Source organism: Xiphophorus maculatus, chromosome 16, assembly GCF_002775205.1.
Source record: "Xiphophorus maculatus strain JP 163 A chromosome 16, X_maculatus-5.0-male, whole genome shotgun sequence".
Lineage (NCBI taxonomy): Eukaryota > Metazoa > Chordata > Actinopteri > Cyprinodontiformes > Poeciliidae > Xiphophorus > Xiphophorus maculatus.
In genome coordinates, this window is record NC_036458.1 from 6,930,103 (window position 1) to 6,957,312 (window position 27,210).

At 37.0% G+C, this 27,210-nt stretch overlaps 1 protein-coding gene across 3 annotated transcripts in view; it reads right to left on the reverse strand.

Annotated features, from left to right (window-relative positions):
• znf385c (zinc finger protein 385C) overlaps positions 1 to 27,210 on the reverse strand; it is a 146,922-nt gene that overhangs the window by 115,129 nt on the left and 4,583 nt on the right. For 2 of the 3 annotated variants that reach the window (XM_023349571.1, XM_023349568.1), the window contains exon 1: positions 22,289 to 22,331. The exons of the other annotated variant lie outside the window; for it this stretch is intronic. The gene's annotated coding sequence lies outside the window, so the exon portion shown is untranslated. Of the gene's footprint in view, positions 1 to 22,288; positions 22,332 to 27,210 lie in introns of those variants that run through there. 3 annotated transcript variants of the gene reach the window in all.

The following is a 27,210-nucleotide window of genomic DNA, read 5'->3' on the forward strand; positions in this document are numbered from 1 at the left end:
ACAAGGGCAAACAGACCAACTTGACCCCATGTGAAACAATAATTGACACTTATGTCAAATCGTGATTTCAAAATGAGGACCAACTACCGTAAAACATTTACGGTAGTTGAATTAAATCAATCATGCAAAGAAGAGTGGGTCAAAGTTTCCCCACACCAACATTAAAACCCATTACCAATTGTTTATGACAAAGATATTAGGTTTAGCAACCAATTACTTTTTCATATTCAGGTCCAGGTTGGTTTGTAGCATGTGATTTAATAAATGCTGAATTTCAGGCATGTACTATTACATTAAAGTTCAATGTAATGCAAATCTTTCTTAAGAAATAACTTTTTTTTATTTGAAACTCGTCACTGGGCACCAGATAAAATTGGTTTATGTCGAATTAAAACTTTTATTTGATGTAAATCACAGTTGAGGATTGTGTAGAGTGTATCAAAACACAAGTCATGCCACAAACCATGCTTTCCAAAAATCAATATAGACTTATACTTAAAATTATACATAATAATCCATACACTATGACATGTTCATTATATTCTTATGGTGTTAAACATTTATATTAAGAACTAATGTTACTAACTTATGTTTTACCTGTGGAAGTGCAACACCCCAAAAAGTATCAATGGGTTTCAATGCAATAAACGTTTATAGTCGATCTGGCTGGAAACAAGCAGTTAAACATATCAATGGGTCAATATGACACTGACCCATCGACGTCTTCAGTGCAGAGTTGTTAGACCAAATCAGCTTCTGTATAGTCTGCGCTCTTAGAATAGTGTGATGGCTTAGTGGTGGTGACAAATGAGAATGTCAGTGGTTGCAGCAACAATACTATACATAGATACTACAGGATAGAAAGCTTTCTTTTATAGTCACTCTGAAAGATCTCTGTGGCTCACTGCTCTTTCCTGAGACGATAATGTTTCAATCACCTTAAAAATAATTAACTCAACCAAGCTGTTTTCAAAGAGTTTGATCTTTCAGTTTATGAGACTTCGATCAATATTTGGATAACGTAGTAAAATAACTTCAGGTTCTTGCATAGAGAAATGGAGACAGAAAAATAAATTACTTAACATATCCTTGAAGTCTGAATGCAATCTTGACCTGAGACCAAAAATATTAAATTAAACACTCAAGGACATACTTCTCAGGCCACATTATTTGGAAAAGCCAAGGATTGTTCAGGTCATGCTTAGTACAGGGAGAGAATTGAAAACCCAAATAAGTCTGGGGCTGTCTATCTTTGTTCTAATTAGGGATGAGATTAGTTAGTCATAATGCCCACTTCATCCATCCCACAAGTATCCTGTCAAGAGAAATCTGACAACATCTTATCAACCAGTGTGTGGGCTGATCATTTTGTTGACTTTTTAATAGCTGTCAAAAATCTAATCTGGCCTGAGTCTTTCAGCCCTCCAGCTGTTAAAAAAATCTGTATGAGTGAGACGACATCTTCTACCCGCTGCTAATCCTGATTAAGGAATCAACTATTTAATGATTTCAACGAGCTCCTCATTAACTTTACCAGCAAAGATGTTTGGATAGAGCAGTCACATTAATCATAATAATAACAACAGAAAATGCAATCACAGATATCTGAAAATATTATCTAAAAAAACAGCAATAAATTTCATATTGCATGGCCCAAAATGTGAGGTAAAAAAATCCGATCACAGACAGAAGAAAACTTTATATCAAGTTCCTCTATAATACATTTGAGGGCTACACGCACTGGCAGCTTCTAAATATACTCCCTAATATTTTCTATGGAGTAGTACGCACTGGGAGCTTATGGTTGTCGGCTCATGTGTCAAACCACAGCACCCAGTGATCCTTTTTTAATCTTTTCCATTCAGGAACATCAAAACTCCTGAAAATACAAATGCCACTACCTTCTGGCTGAATCTTGCTTGGGGTTGGTTTATTTATTCTATGGTTGTTTTGTAGTACTGCTTCTGGTGTAAAAGCAGTTGAAAATGAATTAAAAAAAAGCTTAATTTTGAAAAGATACAAGTGACCAACAATTTTGTTATTATAGGAACAAAAGCAAAAGAGGTATTTACTGCCAATCAATTTCTCACTAGATTGGCTATTCTGGTGAGAAATCAAGTGATGATGTAAAACAACAATGAAAAGCAAAAATTTTAAGGATGTTTCTATTCACTAGAAGATATTCACTATCTCCGTGTTTTGTTATGAGTGGCATTACAGACATGACAAGTCAAGTTCTAATATGAAGTCAACTCATATGCAATACATACCAAGCAGCTAGCAACACAAATGTAAACAACCAACCTGAATCAATGAATGGCTCATTAACAGGAATCTGCAGAGCTGAATGAAGTAAATCAGCCATTTATGTTAGTTGTGTTGGAGCAAGGATGCATCTAAAAGTTGCAGTATAGTAGCTCTTGAGGACTGGACATGGGCACCCTTGCTCTACATAAATCCCACTTTCTAGATTCTTCCTGGTTTGAGTTAGTTTCCATCTCCCAGTTTCACTTAGGTTTTAGAATAGCAGATTGTTTGCTCTTGTGCTAATCCTAAAGATTAGAAATAGGGTTACTTCTACAATGTTGGCACTTGCTTCAGTTACAATTATTAGGCAATATAAGGGTCTCTATCTAACACAGAGATTTGGACAGTATGAATTAGAACAGGGTAAGTCTGTTCTACCTAAATTCTTGCACCTAAATTAACACTGTCACACCAGATAAAGCAAAGAATCCATAAAAAGAAAGTACACCCTGTGTCATATTCTAAGGTTTAGCATATTTTGTGATTTTCAGTGTATTTAAGGTAGTTTTGTGTTGTGTATTAAGTTCTAATATCAAGGAATTTGCGTGTTGTTTGATGTAACTCAAGTTTTAGTAACACATGAAATCAAAGGATCAATTACTGGTTAAAAACACAGCACTGATAGAAAATACACTTAATTTTTGCTATGATAACACAATAGTTGCTGATTGTCATTTGAAATTTGAAATTTCTTTTTGTTCAGAAAGCATTGAGATTTCCAAAAAATAATTTACAAAATACCATTGGCCAATCTTAAAATTTTTAAAGCTGGTCCCAGTTTTACATAACCCCTCAGGTTACTCCATAATGCTTGTCATTGATTTAATGACTCATCTATGACTCTGAAACACTTGGATAACTGCTATTTATTTGTTGCGTATTGAATTTAAGGAGTACAGTTTGCTAGATGTGATTCTTCATTAGAGAAAAACAAAGTGTGATATTGTTTAACATTTAACACTCTTCTAAAGTGTGAACTACACATATGTTGCCCATATGCTCATTTTGCTCACAGCAATTATAATTTTGCCTAAATTTGGGAGAGACTTTCAGCTTGAGCTCACTCACAGCCATTATAGGATTATCTATTTTAAGTACAATTTATTCACATCCATCATTACATCAACCAGGTCAGAGAAAAAAAAAAGAAATGTTGGATTACTGATGCAAAACAAGCACAATAATTATGATGGTTGACGCTGTCAAGGTAATCACTGAAAATGTCATGGTACATATAAAGGCAGAGAAATAAAAGGTTCTCTTTACATCCAAAGGAAAGTGAAAAGATTTCTGCATGTTCACCATAACTACCCAGCTCACAAAAGATCTGTCCATTGACAGGAAGCACACATTAATTCTTCTACCTATTATGCCATTATCACCCTATTACTCACAAACTCATTCAGTTACACTCGTCCACTGGGAGAAAGCAACGGCATGGCCATTACAACCTATTTTGCGCCACAAATGATAACAGGAGCAGAGGTTGTTGAGTGGGAGAGGAGAAATGAAATCACTTTTCCAAAACCAAATGGACCACCTCTTCGAAACACGAGGGACTTTGATTGTCCCGTTCCATCAAAGAAAGAAAAGGAAATATGTTCGAAAGAAGAAGAACATAATGGGTGAGAAAACATGCCTGGTTCATGCTCGGAGATGGGATAGCAATGAGATGCCATCATACAGCAAGCGGAGTTGGAGTAGTCCAGGACTGATGAGCTGCTCTGATTGGCTGCAGCAGATGGTGAACACATATGCACACAAGAGGATGAGGAGGGCTAATGATGCGTGAAAGAGAATTGCCCCCTCTCCTCCACAAAGGACAGTCACTCCACTCGTCACATGGACTACACTTATTAGTTTGACTTATGAGAAGATTGTAGGGTCATTTGAGTTTTTTTGTGTATGTTTCTACATACATGTGTAGAAGTCTTTGTTTAAAAAACCCAAACTAAATTCATTATGCCAATAGTAAATTTTAATCGTTTAAATTGTAAATATGTAGCTTGCATTCTTGTGTACTAATGGCAAAGGGCAGAGGATGCTTTATTAAAACATTACTATATCTGTTCAGAGGTCAGTTTTGTGAAATCTTATCAAGTCAAAATGTGATTTTATTTATTTTAGCAGGAGTAAAAAAAACAGCAAAAAGAGGTAACAAGGCTGATTTCACTGTTAATTTTGGCACTATGGCCTACAATTTAGTCACAAAAGTTGCTTTTTATAGTTAGAGTCAATATTAGAGCTTCTTTCTCAAGTGAGCATGTTTGGTTTTTGCAAACCTATATCCCACTTATTTTGTGTCTAAAGACATTTTCTAGTAAAGATTTCAACACCTACTTTATTAAAACACCGGTTGATAAGAAATAGTTTGTAAGTACATCAGAAATGCTCTAATCTTCATGATAGTTTTATTCCAAGATTTTCTCCTAAAAGTGTGATATCTTTGACCTTTCCATTTTTTTTCAGGATGTTTTACAGCGATAGTACCCATTCCCTTTAAAACCTTTTGATCAGAATTTTTCATCTCTACACATATCAGACATGTCAACATGTAGTGCTACAAAAATGTTCTTTTAAATTAAATTCTTCCGAAACTCGCAGTTCATCTTTGTGAATATTGTGCAAAAACTAACAGGTACAAGGTACTGAGCTGATCTTAAGGTCTTGAGGTGCTTTGCGGGCAGCTATTGAGGCAGAAATAATGCATTTAAACACATTGTGAGGTAGAAGCACAGATTTTAAATTGTGCTAGACTGCAAATATTTCACCGTTTCCCTCATCTTCAATTTAAGTCCTCACAGGGTAGATTATTTACCATCTGTTAATCATGAGGATAATGTAACCTCGACCACCTGGCATGGACTCCATTGGCGGCAAGGGAGAAAGGGTCAGAGGATAGCTGTGAAGGAAATGGGCTAAGAAGAGATGTGAAAAGTGAAAGACAGGAAAAGGGTGAAAACTTAAAGTCAGAGCCCTTTATAGCCTGTGATGAGTGTGGGGGCAAAATGTCCTTAAGATACTGATCTATTGCTTTTCTCATCCAGTACATCTTTGACTCAGAGGGGAGAGATGCGCTGATTAGACATCACTCAAAAAACAGCCTGTACATAGCTTGACTCTCTCAGAACATCCTTGTTTCCATCTTCTCCCTCTTATATTGTTCTTTCTATTCTTGCATTTATGTTGCAGTGCTAATGTGTCTCTTCATCCTGAGTAAACAGATGAACTCACTGTGAGACTTTGAAGCTAATATATTTGCTTGTGAAATATTTAAGGTAATTGTGGTTTTGTTAATGGGTAGATAAAATGTAGGGCACACACAACGGCGCATGCTTCCAAATGATAAAGAGCACACACTTTATACTGTGGGTGACCTTCCAAGTAAAGGTCAGTGGCTTACAGGCCTATAAAGGCTTTGCATGCAATTCAAACCATTTTCCACCTCATCTGTTGTCACTTAGTCATCCTGATTAACTCATCAGGCAAAAGATAGAGCACCTGTTGTTTAGTGTGAGAGATAAAATACCTGAGAAACACAGGTTTAATTGATACGGAGTGTATGGATTATGTATCGTTTTAGCTCCAGAGATTTCTACTTCCTCATTTACATGGAACATGTTGCATAAGAGAATTAAAATATGACAAAGACCACAATAATCTATAATCTGTCACCAGTGAGAAAAACACTGAGCACTTACAATGCCTGCCATATTTATCGGGTGCAGATGTATGAAAAAAACCTAAACAATGAATTACCTTATCTCTCTTTGCAGTAGCAATTTTACAAAGAGAATTTTACAAGAACCCATCTTGTTAGTGGTTGGAAGAATTATTAGTAAATCTGACTGAACAACTTCATACCAGGGATGTTTAACCATTCTTTTTTGTACAATCTCTAGATTTAGTGTAGTCTTGTTTCCTCTATTGTTCTCTCGTCTCTTCAGCACACTTCTTAGATTTGGAGTCTGGGATGGTCATAGAATAGTGCACATTTTGGGTCTGGCAAGTCATTTTTCTATTGATCTGCCCATATCTTTTGGATTATTACCCATTTAAAGGTCAAATAAAGACATATTCTAAGTCTTTTTGAAGAGTGATGCGATTTGTATTTACTTGAAATAAACAAATAAAAATCGTGATGTTATACATGCCAACGACGTTCCAAAAGCGCTGGAAGCAAAACAGGTAGACAGCATAACAAATCCTTTATCACCTGTTTCCACATATATATCTTTATGCCAAAGAAATATGGGAGTGTTTGATGTCAATTATTTCAACTTTGAAATGGTAGGAGATGATATTGCTTTGTTATTTTTTTTTTCTTTTCTTTTAAGAATGGATGGATGGATTGATAGGGTATCAATAATTGTCCTTTCAGTACTGATGTATTCACAAATAGATAAAGAGTTAGCAAAGTATGTAACATAGGATTTTTTTAAATCAGCTGTATAAATGTACTTAAAGGTTGATTTATTTTTATTTTTTTCAGTTTGAAATTATGTTCCAAAGTTGTTTTTTTTTCTTTTTACAAATCTGGGGTACTGATAAGTATGGTCAGCACTGTCATTCAGACTCTTTTCCAGAAGTCATCTGTGCATCATGAATGCTCAACTCCTCCACATTGTCAAAAAAATCTCTAATCTCAAGCATTTCAGAGGATTAGGTTAGCTTAAGTTTATACACATGCAGGAGATGCACACGGTCACACACAACCACGACGGATTAAGCAAGGATTGTGTCACTCAAATTATTTTTATGGGAATTACAGTCTGTGTATGTGGCTGCATGAGATCAAATTAAGGCATAATGTCTGGCTCTGAGAGCCTGCAGAAAGACTTGGATAAACATGACTATTTCTTAAAATAGCTCCTTGATTTTTGCAAGTAAAAATAAATAATCTATATTTACATGCCAGCAGCTGTATGGATAATCTTTCTCACAACACAGACTTTCCAAGAACTTGGTGAAGCTTCTTATTCATATGGTTCAAGCTAAATTACTTCTCAAACGTGATATGTGGAAACACAAAACCTTTTGGTATATTTTAGTGTTAATATGAACAATTTTACACATAGTCAATGTGTACATTTGTCAATCAGTTACCAACCTGTACAGAAGTGATGTGACTAACTCTACCCAAATAATTTAAAGCTTACACACACAGAATGTTGAACAATTTGTCTGTAAAGTAAAATCCAAACAAGTCCACACATGGGCTGCCAAGGACCCTGCCTGGAAAACATATCTGCTTCATAAAGACAGCCATTTTAGTTGATGGCCTGCCAGCATATTTGTAGCTGTCTCACTTTTTTTTTTTTTTTCTTCCTTAGCAGAGATGAGAGCAGCTTGATGCGTCACGCACACCACAGGCCAGAGAACTGATGTGACTGATGCTTAGCCTTATTCAGGAATGGAAAGAAAAAAAGATATGTAGTGAGTTAGTGGGTAGAGTGTTCGATATTTCTTGCCCTTAAGTATAAAATTGTGATGTCACATTGCAATGAGTCAGTCACTGAACAGCTACGAAGTTATAAAATAAAACTCAAATTGAAAAGTTAGCATGAGATAGCATGGGAGGAGTATGACAGCAATCAAGGTATCTCTCTTGTTTTAGACCAGGGTGCCACTCAGTCCTTAAACAATGGTGTCCTGCATATTTTAGATAATTTTCTGCTCCAACACAGCTGATTCAAACGCTTGAACTGCCTTATTAGCACATTGTCCTAATAAGGCACAATGTGCTAATGTGCATCCTAACTCATGTAGGATACCAATCCTACATGTGTTGGGATGTGTTGGTGTTCTGAATATATCTTTCAATGGCTACGTTTTAAGTTTTATGATCTTCACCTCAGACCTTTGATAGGATAAAAAGGACCGGCTAGTAATGCCTCAATGCAAAATGGGCAAGTAAATTGGCAAAGAAACTTGGGGCAAGTTGAAGTTACATCCTACTGGAAATAAACAAAAATCCATGCTAGAATACTAAGAAGAACAGTAGATTTAGGCATCTAAAGTGGTAAAACAACCCGCTGCATCAAAATTGGAAAGAACTGAACATTTGTTTCAATCAGCTAAATGCCAGAATAAGAGGCATTATATTTTAAGGAATTTGTTACTTTCTTTCAATTCATAAGTTTATATTCCCTGTGTTTATTATGCCTTTAAATTATTCTGGCATTTACAAAATGCTTAGCTTATTTTGACTGAATATCAGACAGAGGATAACGCTATGGATGTTTTTATGCAACATATGTAAACATCTGATTTCAACTGTATGTCTTTAACTGTCTGCAAAAACTTTCTATTGATAACATATTTTCTTGATTTGCTCATTTGGCACAATTTGGTCGCAATAGGTAAAAGAGGTTGCAAAAATGTAATTTCCATTTGGGATCAACATAATATTAGAAAAACGCTTACAGTTCATTAACATGTTAAATTGTATTCTAAAAATATTGGTGTTAGTTAAGGTCACTTTCTGAAAGTGCCGCACAGCCCCTCCCTGTTGTGTTTGTTTTTTCTCTAAGGGTGGAAGGGAATGGACCCTGACAGTCAACCATGCATGGAAGACCAGTCTGTTGTAATTTAGAGGCTTGCTTACTTAATAAGCTTGGTCCTAATTTATTCATCCTGCCTTGTACTTAAATGGAGAAGTAAGAACATTTAGAAAGGAAAAATTCCTAAGGTGATATTTTTAAAGGCTACTTAACATGGAGGGATTTCTATCACTTATTTTTCATAAACAATGTAAACTCCTGAATTTCAGTCTGGTGGTCATTATCAATTATTTTTATGTGCTTACAGTGCCGTGTAGTACAGTGTAGTTCATCTACAGTATGTGAAATACTGTAGATGAACTACCTAGAAATAGATGAACAGAAAAAGATGAACTACCTAATCCATCAGACACCAGAAATAGGTTCCTGTCCCTTGTAGAGACTCTTTTGGATTGGATCATACTTTTAGAACTCCAAATCATTTAATCGTTTTGAATTGGTTAAACATTGAAGAATATTTGCTCTTTCAAATTGTCCACCTCCACTCCAAATACAAACAATTGCCTTCCTATGGCATTAGGAAGGCATTAGTTTATTTGAGTGTAAACCCATAAATGAAGACTCACATGAATTAAGAAAGTAAAAGCTTTGTGCTTTTCAGCTTTAGTCTATATGGGCGCTACAGCTACCTTCAGGATGAACTGCAGAAAACAGGCACCACAGTCCAGTCGAGCAAATGGCTTCTCTGGGCAGGGGCACAGAGATAATCGTTACAGTCATTAGGATTCCACTGTGCTTTCCTCAAATCACTGGACACTCCATGTAATTAAAGCCAAACTGTCATGCTCGAGGCACACTGGCTTGGAAAAATGTCTTCACATACAACTACATTGTTTCTTTATTGACTGAAGAAAACTTGAAACAAGATTCTCACAACCCTGACCTTATTTTTAGATATGATAACATGGCAGAGTTGAGCCACTCTTTTGGTGGCTCAATCCTTCACTCTCTTCCAAATGGGAAAAATTACACAAATGAAGAACCCTTTCAGTGGCACAAGATTAGATTTATTTTGTTGTGTTTTACAACATGTCTTACATTGACAAAAAAATAAGTGGTTTGCAAATAAAATGTGCATGCCCAGTTTAAATCCATTTTAGCCTGTGGTACTATAGCTGAGAATATGTGTTGTGGACATGTGTGGCACAGCAATGATGCTCCTAATTTCCATAATCCTGCAGAAAACGTAAACCCTAATGAGCAAGAATTTAAACGTTTTGAAAGATTGTTAAAAGTGCACCTTGTGGTGGTAGCACATTAGGTTGTTTATCAATAAAAACAGACTTTTAGCAGGGTTTGGAAGCTGTGTTGTAATTACAGCATTGGCAGAAAAAGACTTGTACCAAAACAACATTCTCAGAATTGTTTAAATTTGAATGCAGAAAGTAACTAAACTGAATTAGATACAAACACCCAACTGTTTTTAACACCAGTGCAGAACACATTATTATGTAATCTACAAAACAATCGTAAGAGTTATAGACTAGACAGGAGGCAGAGAAAAAGAATGGCCTCTCAGAACTGCTGAAATAGCATGGCAGGCTGAATGATGGGACAGCTGCACCACAAAAAAGAAGGATGGAGGAGAAGTGATGCAGCGAGTGCTTGGGTTTATACGCTGGAAAAAGCTTTCAGCATGAAGATATGAAGTCTGTCTTCAGAATGCAGTACCTTCTTTCTCCATTTCTTCAATTTGTAAGCATTTCATGTGCATATTATTATCTAATCCCTTCCCTCCTACACCTCTTCCCTCTGTGCTGCTTCTCTGGGTGGCCGGTAAGGGGCCCAAGATATTTCTATTGGTACCTCACCTCATTTGTTGTCCTGATGGGAGGCATGAGAGCAAGGCAGTAGACAGACATGGAGGCTGTAAGATCGGCGTTATAAGAGACAGGTGGGTCGAGATTGAAGGGTGAAGAAAAGTGAGACAAAGACAGATACAGAATGACAGATACTATAAAAAGATGGACAAAATTATAAAATCTACATGAGCAGGCTGGGGTTCAGCACAGCACATTAGTATGAAAATAGAAAGCAGCAATGCAAATGATGTGAGTCATTTGTGGCCTTTGAGTGCTAATTTAAAAAGCAGGTACCACTGATTCATTCTTGCCTGCGCTAAGTGACTAGATCAACCAAGACAACCCTATCTTCCAGCACCTCCTCCACGTCGAGATGCTCAAGAGTGCACTGATTCATCCTCTCTGCTGGTAATGCCATGTTCTACATAAGAAGCTACTGTATATGTGTGTGTGTGTCTGAGAGAATGCAAGAGAGAGAGCTTCTGTGCACATTTTGGTTGGTGGGCAGTCAAGCACTACCTACTGATTCACTCCAGTGCAGGAAAAGAGGTCCACACATCATCCCCATGACAACACTGTTATTGCTTGCCAATAGGAGCACCTCTACCTGCAATTAGATGGGCCGCTGATGCTTTGCACATTGTCAACGAGAAAGCGACTAGAATATCATATAATATTATATGTGTACCACACATATGTATAATATGTACCACCAAATAACAAACCATGAACACCATCCTCTGATAATACCATATTTAAGTGTTAGAACATCAAAAAGGAAATAGATGCCAGTCTCTGTTTGCCTTGACCTTCCACTGCTGGAAGTCCTGTCATCCAGCTGCAAAAAGTGGTGTAAACCTGGAAGCATTCCACTTTGCCAACCATATGGCACTGCACTGCTGGGAATGGATTTAACATATGCGTGTCTCTGTGTGCAGCGGTGGGCCATGACATGCCAAACCCCCAGGCTGGCACCACTCTGTGCAGAACCTAATGGTTGCGCTATTGCTTTCAAAAGGGAGATAGGGTTGGGGTCCCCCAACAGCTGAAAAGGCTTCTAGGTGTGGGATACACTGAGAGAGACAATGACGGTAAATCCAAGAACAGATGAAAGAGGAGTAAAGTTAGGAAACTCTTGGTTAGGCCTGGTCCAATGCAAGAGGAAGGAAGGGAGGAACTTTATTTACAATTAAACATCAGTCACTTTCTGTCACTGCACCAGGAACAACAAAACCAGCAGCAGGTTTAGAAGGCAAACAATCACTAAGGCTTGTTTGAAAACTAAGGAGAGATAATAGCAAGGCTGTGCACTTTAGCATGTAATAACTACAGGGTTACTTTATTGGGATTTGGACCAACACAGAGTAAACCATAATTCTAACGTGATAGTAGAAAGATATACTTTTCAAATATTTATCATAAAAGTGCATAATTGCATTTGTATCCAACCCCCTTCGCTCTGATATCCCAAAATGAATTTCAATGAATGTGAGAAACTCTAGTCTAATTTTAGACCTAGTATCCATGTCTGCCATCTCTCAATTTGTATTAAAGGCTTTTATTTAAAATATCTGGAATACTACTAATGGCCATATAACATACCCTTTACATTGACTATAAATCCAAGTAGTTTAGTTGGTCTTGGTTCAATTTCAGTAAGCAAGCAAGTTCCCAAAAACCCTGATAGAGTTAATTGAAGATGAAAGACCACACTTGTTCTCAGCTAAAACAATTATCTTCTCAGCCCCCTTGTTTAATTGGGATTGACATTTAAATGAAGGAGGTAATATGTGCCAAGGACAAAGTATGCGGTGTTAACAATTACGATACTGCCTAATGGGGCATGCCAAAGTTATTTTGAGTGCATGTTGTGGGAGAAAGAATAGGGCATACTCTATTAGCCAGAAATCAGAGCAAATCCATGAAGTAGGACAAGGTCAAAGCCACTCCTTCATTCCTAGATTTGCAGCTCAACATCCAAGCACTTCAAAAAACACTGAGTGGGATCATTAATATCAACACTAACTCAGGAGAAGGCTTTTAGCATGCACAAAGTGGCTGTCAAGGATACGCTGTCATTTATGCAACACCTCTTTTGCCACACTGAAAGCCGAGCGCTAAGCAGGTTGAAATAAAAACCTGAGAAGTGCCAACAGATTGAAAAACTTCTTTTTTTTCTTCAAAAAAGCTCCCTCAGTTTTACAACATATTCTTTTTTCTCTGATAGAAAGACAGAAACTCTGGTACTGAGGAAGTTAAATTAATGTCTGGCCTTAGAAAATCAAAGCTTGGGCAAGAAAATTAGAAGAAAGCGCACTGCACTAGTAATATGTGTCTTAAAGGCTCGCATATAGAGACAGCAAAAACATGGCAGGGCACAGGAAGGCATATGAGGTGGAGGAGGAAGGTAAATACTAAAATACAGAGCTCCAATGTGTGTCCTTCTACCAATCCAGTCCCTGTGCCGCTTTCCCTCTGAAGGCCCCAGTGTATCCAACCTTTAGCAACCAGGAGGACAAGGTGCCGTCTGTGAGGAATCCATCTACCTCAAAGCAGATTTCAAAGGTATGCTTCTTGGGTTGGATGTGAATACAAGCCCAGGAAAAGCGGTGTGGACCTAACTCAAAAAGTTCACCATGATGGAGCGTCATCACATACTCTATGAAGTTAGGAGATGACCTACATAACAGGAAATAGATCAACAAAGTTGATCTCTTTCACCTTGAATTGAAGCCAAATTATATCTACAAAAATAAAAGTATAAGAAAAACAAAGAAAAAACTCTCTTAATGACAAGTGATTGGCAAGAATATTAAAAGCCACAGTCATAAAATAAGCTTTTAGAATAGGCTACTTTATAATGCAAACTGGGTTAGAGGCCCATATTCAAATGCATTAGTCTGTTTTATGGGTTTCTGATATGAAATTATTTGAAAGAAAAAACAAACTTTTGTGACAAATTCTCTGGGAATTTGTCCCATAGAGGAAAAATACCTCTATGAGAATTTCCCCTCAATGGGACAATGAAGGATATTTCTATTATATTGTATTTGCTGAAAATATTATTGATAGATATTAGATTATGTACTAAATTGTGTAATTACAATAATAAAACCCAGTTTAGTTCCTGGATATAGTAAAGATAAAGACGCAAATATCATTTCTCATTTGAAAATGAATGTTTTTCTAAACTTCCTCGATAAAAAGCAAAAATATTCAAGATTGGAAGTCTTGGAAATACTGTTTAAATGGATGACATGCAAGTCAAGTACATTTAAGGAAAGCTTTTAATATCTGTCCTCTTCCTCGTTTGGTGGAAAAAGCTTAGACGTCTCTTCTGGAGCCATCCATTCCTTCGTCCTCTCTATTTTTCATCACACCCCTTCTATGACAGCAGCTTTGTCGTGAACGTTAACCCAGCCCAGTGGCCTATGGCTTGTCAACAGAAATGTTTTCTAAAGCGGCGCACTGAGGAATGTCCCCTTTCTGTGAGTGTGGAAAAATATATGGTTCAATTATAGGGTCTGTCAGGCTGGCATGAGACTGTGATGACCTGAACTGGGCTGCTGGGAGAGACAAAGTCAAGCTGATAACTAATGCAGTAGAAGTGGGGTTCATCCTCTCATACAGCAAAGTTCAATTTTGTCTTTAAGAAAATACATGACAGTCTTTTAAACACCGCTCAGGAAACGATGAATGGGCTGGAGAATCTGTAAGTCCCCAATGAGCTAAGAAATGGGGAGAGACATGGTGAATCAAAGCAGTTAGCAGAACGGACTGCTGGATCAGTGAGTCAATGTGTGCGTCAGCTGTATTCTGAAGGGCTAAGAGGGATTTTAAACTGGAGGAAGTGGAGTTAATGTGTGATCTTGGAGAGCACAGAGCTGGCCTCATCCACTCTCAGCCCACCAGTTTGACACCGATGATAACAGGCCTCAAACAGCGTGCAAACGCACATCACCCACACACTCATGAAACAGAAAAATGAAAAACACCTCACCTTTAAATGAGAAAATGGGCCTTGGAAGATACCGCTGGAAAAAGTACACAGATGACTCAAGCTGAACAGTGTGAAAGCTGATGCGGGAAGAATAAACAATCTCACTTTCCAAAAGCTGCTTAGCCCACATATTGTAAGAGGGGACTAATCTGACTTTTAATCAAAGGCCAGGCCACCGCAGTTCAGTTTGCCAAGCCCTGGTTCGCTGGAAAGAGACGGCAAAAATGGATAAAAGAGTACAGCCGTCTGACACAAGCAATTCTTAGTCAGCAGCTACGTCAATGATGGCATCACAAACCTATATTCAGCATTGTCATCTTAGCTGACCTGAGCCAACATTAAGTTCCTGTCCAGACAGACATCATGTGTTTATAAGTCACTAAACTAATGAGATGTAGATGTAAATGTTTTGGTGCGACCTCCTACTGCAGGTTGTTGCAAACTCAGCCATTTGCTCCATTGAACTAACCAGAATGTATCTGAGGCTGCTAGTTATCTTTAGCATTTGAAAGCAGGGGAAGAGCAAAGGAAAAATGGAAATGACTGTCAGTCTAAAAACATAACTGTATCTCAGGGCTAAAAATATGACACCATCCACCAAAAAAAACTCAGTTTCACGTCCTCCTTTTAAAAAATGACTGCCTCACCTTCAAATTTTTAGACCTTTTTCTACTGTTTTAATCAAATGTCCTACAGAAAAGGTGATACCTGATATCTGCTGTGATCTTTTTACTTGACATGCAGGTTCAACATGAACTAATAGCTGCAGAAGCACACAGTTACCCATGTATGCCTTCCAGGGATTGCACCAAACTTTCCACCATCATCTCCTTCCAACAGCTAGAGATTAAGAATTCATTAGTGAAGCACACTTCAGTCCACGCATTCACACAGTGGAAATACAAAGTGGTGCACAAGTGTGAAATGGCAGAAAAATTATGCATGGCTTACAAATAAAAATGTAAAAAATCTTAAAAGTGTGGCTTGTTGTCATGATGTGTAGTGGTTATTGGTGGGCTGAAATGCAGAAAGGGAGAGGCAGCCTGTAGATGAGGAATATTTGATAAAAATGATGAACAAAAAAGACTTACAAAAATCACAGGGAACCAGGGCAGAACACTCACCATAAATCCTCTTATGACAAAAACCAGCAAGGAGAACATGAGTTAGAGTGGGGAACTAACAGAGTATAGTGGGAGGAACCAACCAACAGTGTGAACAGGAAAGGGGTTTATATACTGTGAGGTTCATGCTGGGGCTGATGAGCTAACGAGTTGCAGGTGTGAGGGGAAAGAGCAGAAGGAAGGCTGAGGGGAGAGAGAGAGAATGGAAGAAGGGGCGAGGGAGAGTACAGAAGAAACTATGAAATGAATCTAACACTAAAGAATGAATATAGATAAAACATATAATTAACTAGGATGACAAGTACTAACTAGAGACAAGAAAAAAACATAACTATAAACACTAAGAAGGGCTGAACTAAAGTAAAACTGAAACAAGACTGATCTAATCAAAGAAAGAAACTAAGGAATACGAAAACCTCAAAAATAACTAAAAACAACTCAGAACATAATACTTGTGTTTGTATTTATCTCCCAAAGTCTAAGCATTTTAAAACAAACTTTCACTGCAATTACAGGTATAAATTTGGGGATTTTCTTTCTGTAATCTCTGCACATCTACAGACAGGTGTGCCCATGTTCTTCAAAAAATGGCTAAAGCTCCCTCAGACTGGACAAAGAGCATTTATTAACAAAAAGGAAAAAAAACAAACAAATGCTGCATAAACTACTCTGGATCTCTTTGGATGTTTTAGTGCAATATATAGAGCATTCTCCAAGAAGCACATCTAACATTTGAAGCAATGCTTTTATAAGCAATGCACTTTTTCTGAATGACTTATGGGGGATTAAACACATTTTAGAGGGCAGTTGGAGCATATCTAGCTCTAAAAGAACAAAAGAAGTATTTGATATAATATCCTCTGAAATTATTAGTTTTATTATTAATTTAAGGGGATAATCTAATCTGAATATCATTTCTATAATTCTAACAGTGGAAAGCCAGGAAAATGACAGGAACTGGACTGACACATTCACAGGATCAGTCTGAGAACTAGTCATCTCACGTCTAATCAATTTTGACACGGAGTAAGTAAGTGAGTAACACTCTCACGTATGTTGCGATGATGGCTGTCACACACTTTAGCAAAGTGAGTAATCTACACAACGTCCAATAGAGGCCTTTGGCAGTCACCAGGTATGAAAGTAGAGCTCACAGAAAACATTTAAATGAAAAAAATATCAATTCAAAACACAAACAGATACGTGTACTCTGGGAAGCTGTCTATAAAAGCATGCTTTTGATCAAGTAATTCGGCCACTACCCTTCCTGAGGAGTTCATCTGGATCCAAACAAGCAGTCTATTTAGTTTTGTTGTTTTTTCGTGGCGGGCTTGAGAAGGTGTACCTGGCTGGAAACACTAAGCCAGTGTTCAGCCTCAGAGTAGCGTCATTTACCGGCTGCTTGATGCCATAAATGGACCGTTGTGTGTACACGCGTGTGTTTGTGTTAGTGAATGTACCGTTGCAACACTATCGCTACTGTGAGTCATTACAAGTGCGTGTGAAAGTGTGTACGCATGGTGCAGTTAGGCTGCCTTCTGTTAATGAGGAAAATCATTTCATAACAAATTAAAATTAGATTGAATAATGGTTGAAATGTACTGATGTAATTTACCTCCTGATGTTATTGTAGGTGCAAACACATTCTCGCCCAATTTTTTTTTTAACTTTTCGCTGCCTGCTCTGCTCTCGTTTAGGCTCAGGGCTTACAGAGGAGGCGATGACGTGGAGTTGAAACCAGGTCTCCCTGTTTCTCCAGCTGCCTGACTAAGACGCAGGCGGCCCTCCGCCAAGTCTTCTCCATCATCTCCGGTCCGTACTGCCAGTCAACCATGCGGGGGGTCGTGGCGAAAGAAAAGCCTGCTTGCCCTGAGATGGGCTCTGTGCAGCTGTCAGAATCTCTGACCCCTTGCCAAGTCTGCCACCTCCGGCCTCACTCAGGGCAACAAACGCCGCAGGCCAGCCAACGGCCGAGGGGTGCAGGAACGGAATCACCCATTAGTGATTCAAGACTTATCCGTCTTGAAGGGCAACATTTTGTGCCTTTTATTATAGAAGTCACACTTTGAGTGCACCTGTCATCCAAAGTCCCTGCACATCTTGTACTAGTCTATGATACCAGCTTGGTCAAAGCACAGCTTGAAGCAACCGGCATGGAGCATTTACTGGTATCAAGATATACCAAGGTTCTAAAATATTTCCAACCTACTAAAATAATTCATCACACTATCTCAGTTTAATATCCTCCCTTACTTGTTTAGGAACACAGCTGCTCACTCCTTCACAATTCTGTTTTGCACAAGAAAAATTTTAAAATTTGGAAAGTCACTGCATTGAAACTAATGGCAACTACTACTGTCATTAGCGTACTGTAATAGACAGTTGCCTGTCTGTTACATGTTATGTGAGAAGACAGCCTGGCTAATTAGCCAGTTATCAACTTGTTAGATTCTCTGAGTTACTTTGTGAAAAAAAAAAACATACGGCGAGTGACTTTTTGTTGTGTTGTTTGTTAAAAACGTATTGGTACAGCAGTCCTCCAACATCATCAACAATACTTGAAAGGATGGGTCAAATTTAAATTGTTTAGATCTACTTTCCTTCAGTATTTCTTTGAAATTACTACATTTCAGATTAGTTGCAAGATGGACTGTTACCAGAGGTCATTCCTTCCAACAGCATCAACAGCCACAGCGACTCTGAAAATATTTACGTTTTTTGGGGGGTTTTTTTGCTGTTTTCAGAAAATAAGTTTCAGCGTTTGAAACGTTGATGAATGATACAGCAAGAAAATATTTCAAAGACCAGTATACCTAATTCACTATGTTTGAGGCATGAAAAGTGCAGTATACTACAATCTTTTGTTAGTTTTCTGCGTGTCATGAGAGTGTTAAGTACAACAGTAATGCTCTGCTTTGCAATGGTGGAATAGTGGCGTCCACCAATGCCAAGCTCCCCTTCAGCTAAAAGGGAATTAACTATATATTTGCTTTGGCATGGCAGAGAGCAGCAACCAGAGAGTATGTCACAATCTTACCACAGATCTTTTCAGAGAATTTAACTGAAGGTCATTGTGCTTTTCTCTGTGGTTCCAGCATCCTACTGAATCAAGTGTAGCAGGAATACAGAAAAGGCGAGATCAGAGGGGTCAGTAAACGATCCAAAAGTGTATACATTCAATTTTTCTGGGCCTTCCGGCTCTTGCTGCGTGCTTTTCTCAGTGTGATGAGGGGGGTTAGCTTTCCCCAGCAGGTGATGATTGTGCAGATAATAACAGGAAGAAAGGGGGTAAGAAGAAGGTCAATTCAAAACATCAGAAGACAGCAAAGTGCAAAATCCAAACCTAAATTACAAAGTGAGAAGCATCAGTATTTGAGAAAAAGGGCAAAGGAAAAAATAATAAACAATGGGGAAAAAAATTCCAAATGTTATAAGAACAGTGTAATGCAGTGAGATGGATTAGAAACAACCCACTGCCAGCTGGAAAGGCTGGGCATTCGTTATTCCAGACTTTCCTCCTCATCTTTTCAATAACTTCTGATCTAATGTCATTCAACTGTTTTAATTCTTACATCATCTGCATTGTTTCTTATAAGACATAAATTAATGTCACATGACCACTAACAGGACACTATGTGTTTCTCAAACAAGCCTCCAAGATGAACAACTGTCCTCGTGGATTAGCTGGGGCTACTTTCAAAGATTAAGCTGAAATATCTAATGCCTCTGGAATCTCATGTGAAATCAAGAAGCACAACTACAGTAATAAGACATGGTGGTGTACAAGTAGCAAACATACAGCGGAAACATTGTCTCTGCAATATGCAGCACTTTAAGCTAATTCATAGATTAACTTTAAAGCTGGAGGAGGAAAAAAATCTTATTTTGAAAGATTTCAACTTTAAACAGAGTTCTAAGGCTAGAAATTACTGTTTCTTAAAATTATTAGTTATTAATATAAATATTTAGCCAATATGACTCTTTCACTTAATTTTGTTTTTTTATATTTGTAGAACTTTATCAAGAAGGAGTTTTATTGGAAGGTGGAAACAAAGAGCTGGAGGTGAGATAGCCAAAGTTTCATCTTTGGCTGGGAGAAGAATTTTAATGACCACCGTATGTTTCAAGATGATTTGAATCATCCATTAAGAGAAAAAAAATATTTGCATATAATGTAAAAAGTTTACTATTTGTCTAATGCTTACTATTTGTAAGCATTCTAAATGTGTAAAATTCTTGGCATATTTCCTCACAGATTAAAATCAAGAAGACATGAAACAGTGGTAAACCTATCCAGGAAATGCTGATCTGGTCTACCAAATACTTTAGGTCAAAAATGAGCTCGGAACAATATCTAAATAACTGTGGACTTTACTTTCTGCTGTAAAGATCTGTGGTAATGATTCAACGAACTAGTCAGGACAAAAATGGCATCAATGAGAGAGCACCAAGGCAAACATCCCTGCTGACCAAAAAGAACACAAAAGCCCATCTATATGCCTGAAAATATCTTTATGATCACCAGGACCTTTGGAAAAATATTCTTTGAACTGAAAAGACTAAAGAGGAAGTTTTTGGAAGTTTTGCTTCCCATTACACCAGACATAAAAGTTACAAACCGTCCCTTTTCCACCAGTTCCTTAGCAGCAGGCCTCGACTTGGCTCAACTTTCCTCAGTCCAGGTTGTTTAGTATATCTAGTGAATGGGGTTGTCATGTAGCTGGGCAATCCCAGAGTGAAAAAAGTAGCCTGATGCAAACTGTATGTGATACAAAGACAACACAACAATGGAGGACATGGAAACTATGTTGAACCTTCCACTCAGTCTGCTATTCTCCTTAAAAACTCCAAATACACTCAGTCGGTGATGTGACTGGCAAGTCAGATTATTGTAGAGGAATTGCTCTTGTGACAGAATCAGTGACCGACAGTCTTCTGATGTGGGATTTTCAGCCCCTCCAGGACTGACTTTGGACACCCCTGCTTTATATTATGAAACTTAAATTGGTTAATTGATTGGAAAAAAAAAAAGAAAACACTAAAAATATTTTCAGTTTTCATAAGACATGATGCCGTTGTTGCTGGGACTGAATCCATTCCTGGATTGGATCCAGAGATGGATCCATCCCTGGCAAGGCAACAAAATACTATCCAACAGAAAAAATCAAATGAAATAGAGGATTTATTTTATTTTTTAAGTTGCGATAGTCCCCTCTAATTTGTGTTCACCATGATGATGTGGTTTGCCCTATGAAATGTGGCTTAAGTAAGAGCAACAAAAGACTAAGCTTTTCTTAAGTGAAATTGCCATGCTGAAATTGTTATGCATGTCAACATATATGTAATTATTGCACTATAAACCAAAAATATACTAAATTGGTTGTAGTAGTGTGTAGTAGTTTGTTTTCTTGAAAGAAAGGCCAAAGTGCCAAAATGTATTTTTCAACAGTAAAAAAGAAAAATCTATATAAAAAATAGATACAAATAAGTCAAAGAAAATATTGCACACTTTGTCACAGCAGCAGGACAGGCAGACGCATTCAACACAAGGCCATTCAGCAGGAGTTACAGGCATATTTAAAATATCCATGACGTTGCAGCAATATTTCAGTTTCTCAAAATAATAGCTGCAGTTTGTTTTCACTTGGATTATTGGACCTCTTATTTGTTGCAACAGCAACAGAGATCTCAAAACCAATCCAGATCAAACTAAAAACATAGTCTTTAGTATGATTAGGCTATACATTACTTTCAAACTCATGACTGAATAGCTAAAGAACAAACTACAATGATTTTACTCTAAAAATACAAGCCAAGAGGGTAAATTGAGTGTTAATCCTTAATGTTGCAGTGATAATGTCCCTGGAGATTAAAAGCAATTGTACATAACATGATATGAAATTAATTAATAGACTGTGAAAACAAAAATGATAATATCAAAGAAACAGGACTTTGTATGAATATGCGTTTTGAGTTCACACACACATGCAGACCCCAACTTAGAGAATATTTATTTTTTACGTATAATTTCCGTTTTAATGGATCATTTAAGTCTAACTTTACGCAAATCTGAAACATCTCCATTCAACGAAAGATTATAATAGTAGGCCTATTCTAATTTCACAGCTTATTTATCCCTAATACTTAGTCTATTCTAGATATGTGTGAACGTGGACCTAATTAACAGCAACAAGCGTAATTTAAAAAGAAGGGAAAAAAACTCGTCCAGCGTAATATAAGAATGTATGCGCAATTACGCACAGGCTCCAAAAGTTAGACCAAACCATGAGCACTCTTCGTTTTCCATGTATGAAATTAAAACTTTCCAAAAATCAGGTATCGTTGTCTCCACTGTCAGCACAGCAGTAGGTGCGCCTAAAACATTCTGGACCAAAAAAAACCATTTCGCCCAAATCAAAACTTTTAGCAGAGACAACATACCACACATGTGTCTGCATCTACAGCTGTCAGAAAAAATTAGCTTTGGCTCACCGGCACCGTTCCGTTTCCGAGCTCCACAGTGCGCGTCCAGGGATGAAACAGATGGATAAAGACTGGCTGCCAACGCACAGAGCAAACCTGTCCGGGGAAGCGGTGTTGCTAAGTTAAACACAGTGCAAAACTGTATGATGGCAGAAATATTTTCACAATAAAATCCCCATCTGAGCCTGGGTCTACATGTAACCAGAATATTTTAACGATTAAATGTGAGGCATTACAGCCACATCTCTACATAACAAATGATTAATGCACCTCAGATTTGTGCATCGAACCATTAGTTTATCTGTTCTGAATTCATGGTGAGTTTTATTTTGAAATGGAAAACTAGATGTACTTGCTCTTTTCAAGACGCATTTTACTCTGACAAACTGAAGTGAAGTGACCGGCTGATATGACCAGCGAGCGCAACAACGCTTTACAGATTCCCAGACTTTGATTTGGCTCTTCAAAAAAAAAAAAAAAAAAAAATCAAATAAAAAAATATAATAATAATAATAATAATAATAATAATAATAATAATAATAATAATAATAATAATAATAATAATAATAATAATAATAATACCCGTAAATTGTGACAAGATGCTACAGAAAATTAACATATGGCTGTTGGCTATTGTTGCATTGCATTTATTTATTTATTATTTTTTACTTTCATATATTTGCTTGTTTTTGAATCTTCTTGTCTGACTGTTTTATGACCTGTGCAGCAATACCATAGTGAAAAAAGGGTAGAAATTGTATTTTTGTAATGACTGTGATCTGACCTTTGTTTTTAATATTTGTCTCTGTATTTGCTTCCAAGTATACTATATACCTTTTACTTTAAATGTGGATAAAAGACTGAAATGCTTTGTTACTGTATAATAATGTCCTTAAAACTTGACATGTCTCTGCAGCCTCTCAAACTCCCACTCAGGCTGCTCTCAACAATTTGCCCATGGTTTCCCCAGCAACAAAAGTGGTAAGATGTGTTTATCCAAAGTGAACTTTAAAGCCCATCTTAAAAAGCCAGCCTTAATGGACAACGAGCAAGACAATATGAGGGTAATAGAAGAAATGAAAACTCTTCAGGCTGTTGATTAACTTCAGTCAAATGCAGACGAAGTATATATGTATAAAAGGGAAAACAAAAGGATAAGGAGAAATGCTTCTGAGAAAAAGACAATCGGACTATTTTATTCAGAATATTTGTATTCAAAATACAGTGTTCTTTGCTCAATTAATTTTTTGAAGGATAGAAACTGCTTGGCTAGCACTTAAAAAGTACACATTCAAATGTCATCTTATTCTTAAATAAAGTAATTACAGTACCCTACGGCTTAGTGTAATTATGAGACAGTTTGAGTTGCAAACAATTACCTGTGCATCTGAATAAAGTAATGTAAAACTGTTGTAAATCTAAATTACTTTTGCTGATCTTAAGCTGTAATTTGACATAACATTGCATATCATTATGTTCAGGAAAGAGATTTAAAATTCTTTTCAATTTGACAAAAGCATGTTGAAATATAGGAAGAAAGAAATTAATTGCAACCAACATATCTTACATACACTGAAACTTTTAAAGAGAAAATGGGTAAAGTTTACTTCAAAGACACTGTCAGTCAGATTTTGGAAGTCCGTCTTTTCTCTGTCAATTTTAAAGATGTCAGCAGCATGACAGATTTGGATTTGACTGATGGTTATCAAACAGAATTATTGCCCAAGATAGAAAAAGATGTGGAATTGATAAATATGATCATACTGGAAGATAAAATTAATCCAGAACTATAGATTCATTTCCATAGTTCTTGGAAATGAACTATGGAAATGTTAATTAAGGTGCCAAGTTTGGTTACTGTTTGCAGTCATATGCACAAGTTCTCCAACCTATTTTGAATGTATGAGCAAACAAGGAAAGCTCTTATCCAATTCATACTTGATATATGTGAACTTAAAAATAATTGAGGAAGATAAGGTTGGCAAAGCCAGAGGCAGTGGGAAAACCGCCAGAGAAGGAAATCACCCCACTGCAGCGGTGCGCAGCAGGATGATCTGACATCCTTAGTTTCCTTAATGAAACTAAGGAACATTTCCTGTGTGATTCCTGGACTGATACCTGGTGAGTTAATTGACTGATACAGAACAGCTGAAAGGATAACACTAACCTGAGGCACTGCTACATTTCTTAACAATCAGCAAGGTTAGATCCCACAAGTTAATATGATGATGACGCGCCAATGGAGGAGTTTTCCCCTTATTTAGATAGCAAATAATTTGCTTGTATGAGGATGTCAGAAACAACTAGCCAGCGTAAAATGCATTGTTTTGTATTTGATTTATATCTATTAGATACATCTTTTTCAATACAGCATTATATTGTAGCAAATTTAATGCCACGATTAAAGATACTGCCAAAAAACTCACAGTATCTTTGCATATCTGCAGGAAACTCATACTGATGACAACAGGTGAAAGGTCACTGATTACTGAGAATTACCAGCAAGTGGATATCCTACTCGCACGTATTAGCAACATTTTTATTTCGGTGTCTCAAGCATTACAATTAAATTGTCATAAAGCTCCCTTTGTCTGTTCTTCCTTCAGGTGCCACAGCGACCCCTGATTAAATCTTTGAAGCTTGATCAAAATGTGCCTTGATTGGATTCGCAGGCACACAATGAACTGTTTGTTATCAAAATGAGGTCTCATTGTGATTAAAATGACTCAGAGGACTCAATATTTGTATTTCAATTATTTCAGTTCACCTGCAATATGAGAAAAAGGAAGACACATTAATAATGTGTCGGCGAATGAGAAGCTCAGCCGTCGATGGCAGCCGTTTGCCGTATCCTTTAACTGCAGTCGTATGCCAGCAGCTCCCAAACTGTCTTGAGTGATTTACAATGTGGCAATTAACCTCGGGTGGTGGCGGTGACTTTCAGAGCGTTTTTTTTTTTTTTTTCCCACGAGAGATGCACGGCCACAACTGAGGAGCAAAGCCTCCCAGCTCTTCCAAACACACTCTATCAGATTCTTATTCCACAGGGAGCCCACCGAAGCAAAAGCTATACATATTAATAAGTAGGGACGGTATCTGTTCTCACATCTTTTTTCACTGGAGTGGCATGCTTCTGAGTTGGACCACTGTCAGTATGAAGGAGCTCAAATTCTGCTCTGAAGAAAACAGCTTGAGATATTAAGGGTTGGTGAATAATAAATATTATATATAAATATGAAATGTAGTTTAATAAAGCTGGAGATAAACCCTGCATTTAAAGTGCAGAAAACAAATAATGAATCTAAAACCTTGTTTTTCTCTCCTAAATTAAATGCAAGCCTACTGGATCTTAATTATCTCCCTTAAGTTTTTGATTTTCATAAAGAGGTGCTTCTTAATGAAATCTATAGCTGCTCAAAAATATGTTGCACTTAAGCGATTAGAATAATATATCAGGCCTAAATTAGGCAAACAAAAGTCCAAATATGATCAAATTACTTGCTTAGACAATCTGGAAAGCACATCGAATGATTCTCAAATGTTATGCAGGGAATGAATAAAACTAATAAAGGCTTAACTCATAGCGCATTTGTCCAATTCTTACTCATATCAGCATATCTTTTTATATTTAAATATGAAAGGCAAGCTCATGAACTTGCACCTTCACATAATTATAGTGTCGCTGATGCATCAGAAAGAAAATTCATAGATAAGGTGAACAGCCTTACTGAGTTTCTCATTATGGTGACATTGTTATTCTGTCAAAAAAAAAGTATGCACTAGAGAAAAATAATATTCCAGCACCTCTTATGGTTCTGCAAGAGTAATTTGAAGGAAATGAAGTTGGACATAATCAGGGTCTATTTGCTTCATCTGATGACATAATCAAATCTCCTTTGGCTACACGGTCACATAGATTTGGATCAGAATAGCACATATAATTTTCCAAAATGTGCGGATTTCAACAGGTGCTACAGCAATCACCTAGATTTTGTCTGTTCACTGTGTATTTTACATTGGCTCATATGTGGTTTTCCAAATGTTATAATGGTCGTGTGATATTAAAACCCTAAGATGCCTTTCTTTCAAGAATTCATTCCCTGGACAGACAACAAAACTGTGTGATTTTCTTGACTGTTGGCTTTGTGAAATATAATTTTGGCTTATTGTTTAGCTTGTTCTAATTTTAAGAAAAATATACTATCTTGTTGCAAATGAAAAAACAAGCTTCGAATTTAGCTGATGAGTCCACTAGTCATGTTTTTGGACTATGAGATAAAGTTGATGGAGCCAGATAGATCCCACAGTCACAGGAGAGCAAACACCAGAAAGACTCCAGTCAAGGATTTTAACTCCAGACCTTCATCCTACAAACCAACAGTAAAAACCATCAACTCCCAGAGTGATTAAATCTATCCAGATAGAGATTAAAAGAATTTGTACATATCCTTCACTTTTTCTCTCTAAGACGACACTGAACTTCAATATACTTTGCTAACTTTGCAAACACAGACGTTGAGCTATCTAATTATTTTTGCCATTTCAAAAAGCATCAATATGTGGTGCTTTCAATCTGAAAGAAGTCAATAAAAGTTATACTTATATTTAAATTATAGATTGGTTTCATTTTAGAACATCTTTAAAATATTTGTTGCGCCCCACAGTTATAATTAGGTCTTTACTTCATAAGTGGTTGCATTTGATTACACTCAGATGTTTATAGACAAAAAATTAAAAAAAATGTACAAATAAAACTTTAAATAATTATAATCTCATGGTGCACAATGTAATTGGTAGTTGGTGGCAGCTGGGGAATTTTCTTTTGCATGGTCATCATGGTTTATAAGCACATTTTGCCATTTTTCTGCAAACTTTCAGGTTTTGTTTCTTGACATTTTTTGTTAAAAAGATGTATTTTTAGTTCAATTTTA